The sequence below is a fragment of the Microtus pennsylvanicus genome, chromosome 9 (assembly GCF_037038515.1).
Source record: "Microtus pennsylvanicus isolate mMicPen1 chromosome 9, mMicPen1.hap1, whole genome shotgun sequence".
Taxonomy (NCBI): Eukaryota; Metazoa; Chordata; class Mammalia; order Rodentia; family Cricetidae; genus Microtus; species Microtus pennsylvanicus.
In genome coordinates, this window is record NC_134587.1 from 85,514,558 (window position 1) to 85,525,400 (window position 10,843).

Genomic DNA, 10,843 nt, shown 5'->3' on the forward strand with positions numbered 1-10,843 from the left:
CCCACTGGGCTGTCTCTCACCTCTCCAGAAAGACAAGTGACTTCAGGGTGCCTCTGCCTGACCATAAGGCAGCTCTTTCTTGTCTCCAGGCTCACTGCATATTAAGCATCTTAGCAACTGCCAGGGCAGCTGGTCTTGTAATAGACACTGAAGCCAGGGACCAGGAGCCAGAAACTACAGAGCATTTCACTGCAGGGAAGGCCAGTCCAGCAGACAACCCCACTCAACCCTGCAGGAAGCTCAAGCCAGCCCCTCCCTCCAGGCCAGTAAGGACACTCCCTCCCGTAATCTCTAAACCCCCAAAGCCGGTCTGTTTTTAAGGATAGCTGACATCTAGTAAATATTTTGGCTTGTTCTCTACCTTTAGATCTGCGTAGAGTAATGATGTATGAAGTGTATGGAGTGTTTTAGACTGTAGGGTGTGCTTCCACAAGGCAGATTAGCTCATCTTCTTAGCCAGTTTCTGCTTTTATCCCAGGTTACAGATGCAACTAAAGCGAAAACATAGAGCAGTGTCCCACGCTGGATTGCTGCTGCTGTTGCTGTTGTTGCTGGGGGGGGGGGGGGAGGGGTTCAGCAATGAACTTCAGGAGGAAACGTGGGCTGCCAGATAGCAGCAGCTGTACCTCTAAGCTAACCAGTGGCCTTAGGTTCTAGATAGTGGATTTTTCTGCACCGTTCATTAGCTAATGCTGCTTGAGTTTCTGTTTTTATGACATTAAAAGACACGCACGATTTGGGCAACTCCAAATCCATCAGGAGCCAACAGATTGATGGAAGCCGCCATCGTACGTGAGGGGGAAAATGAGGCATAAAGCTGGGTTACAGATGTGCTGTGACTTTCCATGTCTCAGAACCCCTGGGAATCACCAGCCGTGAGGGTGGCAATAACCACACCTTTGGGGTAACCTGCTGTGGCCATGCCTACGTGGTGTTCTTCGCGTCCTTATTTAATCCCCTTTAAGCCCTATTAGGCGGGCAAGCAACCTGTAACTGCGTGTCTGCTGCCATCACCAAGCTCTGGATTTGCTCTGATCTGCAGCGATACAGTCCTCCCGCCAACAAGATCCTTCCACGGAGGTGCTTCGGAGAAACAGGCCATAGGCAAGAGAGCAAAGGAGTAGTTCCGATGTGCTAGGCTTTGGGCAAAAACGGTTGTATTGATCTGCCCTCGTAAGTGTCGTTTTCACAGGGGTTCTCAACCCTCCTGATGCTGTGACCCTTTAATACAGTTCCTCATGTTGTGGTGACCCCCCAACCATAACATTATTTCGTGGCTCCTTCATAACTTAATTTGCTACTGTTATGAATCATAATGTAAACATCTGTGTTTTTCGATGGTCCTCGGTGAACTTGCGAAAGGGTCATTTGAGCCCCCCATACACCCCCACACCCACCCCCCGCCAAGGGTCGCAACCCACAGGTTGAAAACCACTACATTATTGGGAGAGGTCTATGTCGGGAGGTGATGCTGGAGGTGATAACCTCGGTGAACAGGGAACAGCTTCCCCTAGTCTGGAAAGGTTTTCAAATAGAAGAGACAGTGAGTGCGAAGGCCGTGGGGTGACAGAGGCTGATTGGTTGAAGGAAGCAGAAGGGAGCCAGTGGGGTCTGAGCACCCAGGTAAACTAGAGAAAACAGAAGAGATGACCTCAGTTGACCATCGTGAACGGGCTCTTGATCGCACTCTGGGTTCAGGAAGAAACCTCCAAAAGGAAAGAGCCATGTCCCCTGAATTACCTACCCCTCTGGGGACCAGCCAGCTGCTCTGGAAATCGCTGCACAGGGATGAAAACAGAATGCTAAGGACCAGATAAGAACCACAGAGTCTGGGCCTGGTGGTGCACACCTGTAATCCCAACCCTGGTGGAGTGGGGGGGGGGGGGAGCAGAGGCCGGCAGATCTCTGTGGGTTCAAGGCCAGCCTGGTTTACAGAGTGAGTTCTAGGACAGCCAGAGCTACACAGAGAGAACCTGTCTCAAAGAACAAAAACCCAAAGAAAAACATATAGGCATCCTCCTGAATATTAACCTTCATCAGGCGATGAAAGGAGACAGAGACCCACATTGGAGCACCGGACAGAAATTTCAAGGTCCAAATCAGGAGCAGAAGGAGAGAGAGCACGAGCAACGAACTCAGGACTGCGAGGGGTGCACCCACACACTGAGACAATGGGGTGGGGATGTTCTATCGGGAACTCACCAAGGCCAGCTGGCCTGGATCTGAAAAAGCCTGGGATAAAACCGGACTCGCTGAACATAGCGGACAATGAGGACTACTGAGAACTCAAGAACAATGGCAATGGGTTTTTTATCCCACTGCACATACTGGCTTTGTGGGAGCCTAGGCAGTTTGGATGCTCACCTTACTAGACCTGGATGGAGGTGGGGGTTCCTTGGACTTCCCACAGGGCAGGGAACCCTGATTGCTCTTTGGGCTGACGAGGGAGGGGGACTTGATTGGGGGAGGGGGAGGGAAATGGGAGGCGGTGGCGGGGAAGAGACAAAAATCTTTAATAAATAAAAATTAAAAAAAAAAAACAAAAATAAAAACCCACAGAGTCTCAGGTAGCATCTTGAACAAGCTGGTGTCAGTGTCGGGAGAATATTTGGGTAATCCGAGCAGAGCTTAGGTGTTCTCAGAGTGGCCTCGATGATAGAGCCCACTTCCTGAGTTGTAGAGGACTCAGAGCCATGTAGGTCTTAGAGAGGAAACTTTGGACCTGGATTTGAACTCTTCTCACTCTAGGGTCCTATGGAGCAGTAGATGAGCCTGTGGCCAGCTGTGGAGCAGGGAATTAGAACTGTGAATAACCCCAGAGAACCTGCAGAGGATAGATACCCAGAAAATAGGGAAGAGTCTTCAACAGCACCGTTGAAAGGCCGAACAAGTTAGGGACACAGGAAAAAATGGCAGTGGCTCTGGACATCACTTGCTGGGGAAAGGGGAGGAAAGAGCCCTGGGGGGTGGGTTAAGGCACAATCTCAGGGTGGAACAGTAGGTATCTTTTTACTGTGAGGGACACCAGATAAACAGATGGTACCTGAGCAGAGCCACGCAGGCCAGGTGAGAGAACCCATTCTGCATGTGAGTAGTAGCTGGCCCTCAGCGGGGAGTTCCTAGACGCTAAAGGCAGGCATGAGAGCGACCCAAGGAAGAGAAGAAAGCGTCCGGCAGGAAGAATGGACTAGAACCCAAGTTAAGCAGAGGGAAGAGCCAATAGTAAAGCTTCATCTGCCACAGGTGAGGGAGGCAACAGGCGCTACACGTGGCAACTGCGTGGTGACTGAGTAGGAAGGTCGGGGTGTGTCTGAGTGCCTCTATCAGCTACACATAAATTCCAATTATGCATGAGAAAGTGAGAGGGAGAGATTGGCTAATCAGCCCAGGGCGGAGCTGCCCTGCAAGAGGCCTCTCTGCGCCCATCTCACCTGTTTCTGTCCCTGTCTAGGGTGTGAGGCCCACAGCCTGATGATGGCCTGGTCACAGCTCAGTGTTTTTCTGAATTAGTGGATCTTCAGAGAGAATGAACTTCCCGTCGCTACACCTGCTTTCAGTTTTGCGAGTGATGCCATCAGCTGAAGGAACGTAAATGTCACTGATTCTGGAATTTCCCTTTGAGTCCGTCATGAGCCCTTCTGGCTGCTGGACCCTTTCCCAGCAGAATAAGTGGAGCTCACCAGCCTATCCCCTGGCAGAGAACAGGGAGAGAAGACATTCCCTGAGGCTCCTGACTGGTGAAGGCTACAGGTCTCACCTGCCCGGGCCTGGAGCATCCCTCCCGTTCTTCAGCCGGCAGCCCCTTCCTCGTTTTTTATGGAGCTAGGCCTCAGTTATGGGTCTGACTGCGGGGGACTGCTCTTTTAGGTCTCAGTGCAGAGGCAGTTCCTCCGCCTTGGCCTCCCGGTCGTCACAGGCTAGAAACCTGGGCTCCAAGTTAGCAGGCACCCTGCAGAATGGGAGATCCTAAAAGGCCACCTGCCATCTTCCCCAACCTGCTTGAGCTATCCATTGACCACTGTGTCCCAGACTTAGTGCCAAAATCCATGACACGTTTCTTCTGTTTTAGCAGGGATAATTGTGAAATTGGCTTGGCATATTAACTATCCACATATTTGGGCTAAAAAGCAGTCTAGATTACTCCCCCCCCCTTTGGATTCTTAACCCTTTGATACCTTGACTTGTTCAAAAAGGTGTGTGTGTGTGTACGTACATGTGTATCACTTGTATGCCCACACATGGAGAGACCAGAGGTCAAACTCAGGTGCTGTTCCTCAGGATCCATCCACCTTGAGGCAGGGTCTCTCACTGGGACTTGGGGCTCTCTGAGCAGACTAGACTAGCTGGCCAGCAAATCCAGGAGATCTACCTGTCTTTACCAGCCCGGATCTGTGGGGCCACAACAGTGCTGAGATTATAAGCACAACATGATTACACATAGCACATGCTGGATTCTGATGCGGATACTGGCAACTGAACTCAGGTTTGAGTCCCCGTGCTCGTTCAGCAATAATTTTATCATCTGAGTGGTCTCCCGGCCCCTCAGAGAAGCCTTGGCAGTTGGATTTTGTTTCTATATCATGTTCTTGAGTTTTGGCCAAGAGTAAAACCTTTCTCCCAGTATATTTTGCATAGAAAAAAAATATTTTTTGAGACATGATTTCTCTGTGTAGCCCTGGCTGTCCTGGAACTCACTCTGTAGACCAGGCTGACCTCGAACTCATAGAGCTCTGCCTGCCTCTCCCTCCTGAGTGCTGGGGTAAAAGTGCAATACCACCACCCAGCTTGCATCAAAGTTCTTAGCAGCTCTTTTGTGTTGTTTCAAACAGGAGGAGGGAAATAGTTCTGACGGCCAAATTTGACAGATCAGAATCATCCTTGCTCAATCCCACAAGGCTGCTGGGGTTCCAGAGAACACTGGCAGGCTTCTGGCTTTCCATGTAGGTTATGCAAAAGGGAGAGAGAAGGGAGAGGGCTGGGAGTAACCCTGGCAGCGGTGCCCTGCCGCAGGGGTGGGTGAGCACTCTGCACAGGTAACGTGTGAGGTGTAGACAAATCCAGTTTGCTCACATTCTGCATTAGGCAATCCATGCTGACCCAGAAGTACTCTCACTTGGGGATCTCTTGTGTTCCCATAGCCGCTGACACTGCTCCCCGACAGTTCTTTGGCCCTAGGAAGTCTTCCCAATAAAGAAGCCATGCCTTTGGCAAAAATTCAGGCCTGCCTCCTGCCAGGTCCTAGTGATATATTCTCTATTATCAACAAACCTGGTTGCTTCTCTCTGTCTTTCACGCCACTGTCCAAGAAGGATAGAAGTCACCTTTTGCCAAGACAGTTACGCCAACCTTAGCGACCCACCTGTCCCTGCAATGTGCCTGTGCTGACCCACTCTATACCAAGAATAGTTAGTGTGATGTGGTTTCCCTGTTTAATCTCTCAGAGGCCTGTCGTCCTCTGCTCCGGACTGCCTAACGTCCTCAGAGGGGGACATTTCAGACCACACGGCACATTGCACCACGGGTCAGCCTTGAAGACTCTGGTGCATGAGGTCTGGAGTCAGGCCAACAGTTCTGCGCATCTGTGGACTTCAGGCGATGATAATGTTGCTGGTCTCTGCCCTATACTTGGGGAGTAAAGAAATCGGGGACACTTGTTTCTCTCTAGCCTTGTCTTTTGCCACCTCGTCAGCACTGTCCTAGCCGCACTGAACGTACTTCGGGTCCCCAAATGCATCAGATTTTGTTTCCTGCACACCCTTCAGACATGCCATGCTGTCCCCCCACCCCAGCCTAGGGAGCACCTGCTTCATTAGTTCAGTGGGACTGCAGGTGTCGCTGCCTCCAGGAAAGCTGCACTTTTCCAAGCTCAGAGAAAGAGATGCTTGTTGCCTAGTGACGAGGAAGGGCACTGCGATCTTCATTTAGACCAAGCAACAAGGTTAAAGGGTTGTGAGGGCTGGCTAAGCGGGTTTAGCACAGCACTGGAAGAAGTCGTGCACTATGGAAGATCTCACAAAGAGGGTGCTGTGTCAACCAGGAAGCCATCTGGTGGATTCTTTCTGTTGATGGGACCTTTGGCTTTCCGGCTATTTTCATTCTCAGCGGAGTAGAAAGGGCTGGGTTGTTTGGTTGGTTTGTATTTGAGACAGGATCTCACAAGGTAGTTCTGGACAAGCCAGAACTCACCGAGATCTGCCTGCCTCTGCCTTCCCAGTGTTGGTTTCACGGGCGAGCATCACCAGGCCAGGTTGCAGAAAGGGTTACTGAGGGCAATTGCTGGCAACCATTGAATCAGGGTGGGTTTGCAACTGTGCACGTTCTCAGGCTAAATCAAAAGTCATTTCCAAATGAGCAAGGTTATTGAAAAGGGTGACCTGAACTATTTTGTTTCCTACTTAAGTTTTGTTTTGAAGTGCTGGGCCTGGCACAGGCTAGGCAAGGGCCTTCTTGGTGAGCTACAGCCCCAGTCCAGAAGTTCTGACCAGGGTTTGTAGAAGCACTGTGGAGACCCCTCTACTGTAGAGATCTTCCTTTTATCCTTTTCGTTGCTTTCCTCTCCTTCATTTTCTATTTTCTTCTTCTTTTCTCTACTTCATTTTCTATTTTCTTCTTCTTCTTCTCCTCTCTCTCTCTCTCTCTCTCTCTCTCTCTCTCTCTCTCTCTCTCTCTTGTACTTCCTTGATTCTTTTATACCCACTTGTATTATGACAAGAAGGTCCCAAGTCAGTGAGTAGGTTTTATTCTGAGGCTAAAGAAACCCTGGATTTGGGTGGCGTTAGTTGCTCCTGCCAGGGTTCCACCGGCTATCCCTCCCAGCCCTTCAGGGCGCTGGGAATGGAATTTGAAACACGTGAGAATGCAAACTCATGAGGTGCTGGTCTGACTAATTTAGCCATGTGGGCTGGCACAGTGCCAGTTAGGTCTGGAAAAAGTAGGCCAATATTAGTTACACAGCAAGTAAGTTTAGTCTTCTGGCGAGAGAGCCAAGGGGCCGTTGGAAAGCATGTGATAGAGAAGGAATCTAGAGGCCCGGCTCTCGGGTGTAATGGAAAAAATCTTTCTGCCCTCTAATTTTAAAAGACTCGAATGTCACCACTTCCTTTCTGGGTCTCGCTGCCTCTTAAAGGGACCGACCATGGGCCAATGGCCCTCCCTCCCCGGCCCTCCTAGGGACTGCAATTTGTTTTGCGATGTCACAGCTATAGCCGTGGGCCTGTCTGTAGCAGATAACGACCTTTATTTATGAAATTGCAAATCTAGTGTCTACACAACATTGAATAAGGGCCGCAGGATGGTAAATAACAGCAGGAAAATTTAAGATCTTCTCTTCCTTCCCACAGTATAAAACCAGACCCTGCGCCTGGCGTGGTGGCCCCATGCCTGTAATCCCAGCACTTGGGAGGTAGAAACCAGAGGCCCAGGACCTCAAAGTCATCTTCAGGGACATGTGAGGCCAAGGCCAGCCAGCATGGGTTATATGAGACCCTATAGAATAAAATGAAGTAATAAAATATATAAGATGAAAGAAGGCGAGTCAGACTGTTTTAAAGGGATAGTAGCAGAAATGCATTTCCCAAGCCGTGGAAGAATAGAATTCGTGTAATGGGGAGAAACAAGCACCATGAGCCTTTAATCGCAAACTGACATTTACGACTGAAGCAGCTCAGGTCTCACTTAAAGTTGAACGTCTCCAGTCCCTTTCTTCTTCTGCCCTCTGGTGGACACTACAGAACAGAAAATCCAGCAAATGTTCTCTAGAGAAAAAGCGCAGTGAGGAGTGGTAAGCCATTGTATGGACTATCTGGATCCAGGTATCTTACTTCCTTAGTGTCCTGGAGGGGAAATAACAATACCCCCATTTAAACATCAGCTGCTGCAAATTCGGGAGATGGACCAATGTTTTCACTAAACTACTCCACGGGGAAGATAAGTTGTCATAGGGAAGTAACCCCCTCCCCCACCGTGCTCAGTTTATCCCAAGCATTCAACAGGTTTTATGGGGCTTGCTTGGTTCCCTTTGTTGTTTGGCTTTTCTTTGCGTTGGTTTTAGTTCTTTGTTTGCTGCTATTGTTTCCCTTCTTATTGATAGGATCTTATTCTATAGCCCCTCTGGGGACCTAGAACTCACTACGTAGACCAGGTTGACCTTGAACTGAAAGAGACCTGCCTGTCTCTGCCTCCTGAGTGCTGGGATTAAAGGCGTGCCCCACCATGCCTGGCTGGTTTTATTTTTTGAGACACCCTGTAGCTCAGGCGGGCGTAAAACTTGAGATTCTCCTGCCTCAGCCTCTCCTTCGTGAGCATGAACAAGCATGTGCCAGGAGATGCCATTTATTCTCTTTTGTATTATACTAGCAATAGCTTTTCCTTCAATTTTCTAAACATGAAATACTATATATAATTTAAATCCCCACAACCCATGTCCTGAAATAGCCTGTTCTCAGACCCCAAGGTCCTTGCTCCTATTGTTCTTTTAGGACCCAGCCTTGACAAGCTCAATAGAGGCCTGAGTCTCAGTTTACCCTAAGGCAATACCTGGTTCTAAGAAAGACCACAGACTACCCTGTCACCATCCAGGAACAGACCATCCAAAGGGCAGGCAGATCCATTGGCTTTTGATGGGACTGCTCCTAGTGTAGTGTCTTCAGAGGTAAACTGGGGTTATAGTGCCCACCACAGAGGGGCATGCAGAACATTCAATGAGCTGATAGAAACTGATCACTTAGAATAATGCCTGGTTCGTAGGAAATCCAGGCAGCGGCAGTGGTGGTGTGTGGTAGAACCCAGCATCAGCTGGGTGGTGGTGGCACACGTCTTTAATCCCAGCACTTGGGAGGCAGACAGGCAGATCTCTGTGAGTTCGAGGGCAGCCTAGTCTACAAAGTTCTAGGACAGCCAGGGCTGTTACAGAGAAACCCTGTCTTGGAAAAACAAAACAAAACAAAAACCCAGCGCTCCAGGGACCTCTCAAACCTTTATGAAGCTGAGGAAGCAGTGGACTAGGATCCCATTTCCAGACTTTTTGGTGACACAGACTCAGAAATTCCTTTCATGATCTACACCTATTTGGGTTGGGCTCTGGTTGTTTCCACTGGGAGAGGGATCCCTTCCTGTTTTAACTGCTGAGCGATTTCTTTTTTTTTCCAGGACTACAAAGCATAAAAGGTTTATCCGCACCCCTCCCCCAGAAAATGCAGCTGCTGCCTCTCTCCAACGCGTGCCAGTTTTCAGTGGTTCCAGGAAGCCCGTTTCTACCCATCCATGGGGAACTTCCTTCAATCCCCTCAAGGTGGTTTATCCTTCCACGGCAGTCACCCGGATGACTTCTGGGTAGCTGTGAACACACATTTCGCTGAAGAGGAAGCGGGAATGAACTATAAGCAATGAGTAGATGATTTGCTTGGGGAAAATGCAAATTATAAACACGGACACTTCGCCTCAAAACCTTGTCAACTGTGTGGAATCAAGGGGAGCATTAGCTGAACAGTCTACAGTTTACAGAGCCGCGTACGAAAACTGGCATCGTGCAAATCTGATCACGTCTATAATCTTACAAAGCAGTAGCTCTACTGATTCCGCCCTAGACACTCACAGACGTGCGCCCCGGAGACACAAGGTTGTACAGGGATGCACGGTGGGGAATAGCAAAGGGCAAGAAAGTATTCCTAGCACAAGAGGATAACAATGATACAAATATTTACTAATGAATTTCAAAGGCAATCTGAGTGAACTAGCGCTCCATGCAGATGTGGAGACTTTAAAATTACGGCGAAAACCTACCAAATGTCATTTATAACTATGCAATAATTATACCTAGGGGCATAATCAAGGCTGAAAAGCATTAAAATGCTTTACAAATAAAAAGGATAGTTATGGTTGGGAAGAAGAGGGCACCATTCATAGAAGAGTCTGAAACTATAACTTTTTATCCTCATTCAGTAATATGGGTGCTTGTGTTTTATCTTTACAATATTATATTCCTTTGCATGTATATTTTTATTGTGATAAATATATAACATAAAATTGGACATTCAATTTTTTTTCATTCTAATCATTTTTAAGTTTGTGATTTGGTGGAATTAAATAATCCACCTTTTTGTACAACCATCTATCCCCTCCTCCCCATCTCTACACTTATAGCCAGCTGTGTTTTAAGTTAATCAAGAAATCATTGTCAGAGCTGGAGAGATGGCTCAGACGTTTAAAGTCTCTTACTGAAGACCCCGGGTTCGATTCTCAGTACACGCATGGTGGCTCACAAACATCTGTAACTCCAGTTTCAGGGTGTCCGATGCTCTCTTCTGACCTCCACAGGGACCATTCACGTACGTCTGTCTCCCTCCCTCCCTCTCACACTCAAAACATTCATACACATAAATTAAAAAAAAAATCATTGCCCAAGACCATTGTTTTGACTCAGTTTCCTTCTGAGTTTTGCCGTTTTAGCTCTTAGGTCTTTGGTCCATTTAAGTTTTTTCCATTCTTTTGCACGAGTATGGGATCAGAAGGAATCCTCCCTATTTATAAAAGGAGGACCAATAACATGTCAAGTTCAACAGTTCGCTGCAGTAGGGAGCTAAAAGCAGGACTTGCATTTCTCAAAGCAAGGCGCTCGACAATCATCCCCAAAACAAGCAAATAAGCCTCCCGGAAGTCCAGGAGCGGCTCGGGTCCACCCTCACCCGCACCATCCGGATCATGTCTCCGCTCACGAATTTCCGAAACCCTGGAGCGGTATTAGTGTAGGAGGAACAGAGCGGTGGCAGCTCAGCGGTACGCGTCAGAACTCCGCTCCGCTGCAGCCTGTAATCCAGGTCCGGGTCTTCGCCATGCTCTCGCGCTG